Below are 1,423 nucleotides of genomic sequence, written 5' to 3'. Positions count from 1 at the left end.
CGGCGTCAGTTTGTAACGCACTGGGGATCCCTGTAGCGTCATAGTTCAGCGCAGTGGGGGGGGGGGGGGGGGGGGGGGCCTGTAGCGTCAGGCATATGATATTTAACACAAAAGACTGAGGAGGTGTTTGGGGTGGATGGAGGGCCAGATCTGGACTTTGAACCAGGAGAGCGGTGTCTGTGTCCCGTTTGAAACAAAAATTCAACATTCATTTTTTTATTATCATTATTTTTTATTTAAGTTAGGCAAGTGACATAAGTTAACTTAGTTAACGTAGTTATTTTAACTCAAACCGTGATTTTTTTCCAAATCTAACCAAGTAGTTCTTGTGCCCAAACCTAACCAAACATTTCACAACTTTAATAACGTGCCGTTTCCAAAAGGCCATGTTTCGAAACGCTAGCATTTTATTTTAAAAGTGTAACCAAAGGTTGCATACCTATTGTTGCTAACTTTACCAGACGTTGCATATTGTTGTTGCTAAGCGTTGCTAACTTGACCACAGAGCCCTAAATGTCTAAAGATGATGCAAAAGGGGTACTGAGGGCGTTAATAAGCAACATATTGACCAAGTGTCAATATGTGACGAGTCAGGAGTGAGAATGTGTTGATCTATATCAAGTTCGCCTGGCTGGCTGTACAGAATGTCATGGACATGCATCCAATAGTATCAGTATGGACCAACGTAGACCACCAACTGACAGCCAAAAACTCTAAATGTAACAGGATTGTTGCTTCTACCTGGGCCTCTTGCCAATGATGGAAATACACGTAGCGGATTCGTCTTTACTTCCAACGTTGCGTTAGCAGTGGCTTTGTCAACCTTAGAAGCAAATGTTTTAAGATAACTTCTGTTTCATGTAGCCTTTCTAACACTGTGTGGTTTTCTAAGATAAATACATTGATTATTTTGTTATCATTTAACAGCGGCACTATGGGATTTATTACTACGGAAACACTCTCCAAACATCATGCGGGCATCATGGGAGCTGGACCTGTTTAAATACTAATACAGTACGGCAGTATGCTGCATATTAATTTATCTTAGAATATGAACAGAAAACATGTTTTAGCTTTTCAGAAAGATCAGAGTAATCGCACTGAAGACTGATGTAATCTGTTGTTCATCAGTTGATCTGGTTTTCTGCCGTGTACACTGATGCACTGGTTACTAAGCACACAATAATAAAGCTGTGGTGACAAGACGTTACAGTCTCCTTACACAGTTTGAGTGCAGCAGTCAACCACCTGCCTGAGTTCACTTACGGCTGCACTGTGTGCCAGTATGTAACGCTACACAGCAGGCTCAGTGTCATCATCCAGACACCTGGCTGTTCCTCCTGTCCTCCTGTCCTCATGACGCGTGAGCATGATGCACCAGTGACAAAGCCTTTCATCATGCTGACTTATTTTCAGTCAAAGT

The sequence above is a fragment of the Micropterus salmoides genome, unplaced genomic scaffold (assembly GCF_014851395.1).
Source record: "Micropterus salmoides isolate LMB-PRFRI ecotype aquatic unplaced genomic scaffold, ASM1485139v1 Ms_hic_scaffold_6, whole genome shotgun sequence".
In the NCBI taxonomy this organism is placed as follows: Eukaryota; Metazoa; Chordata; class Actinopteri; order Centrarchiformes; family Centrarchidae; genus Micropterus; species Micropterus salmoides.
This window is presented reverse-complemented; position numbering follows the sequence as displayed.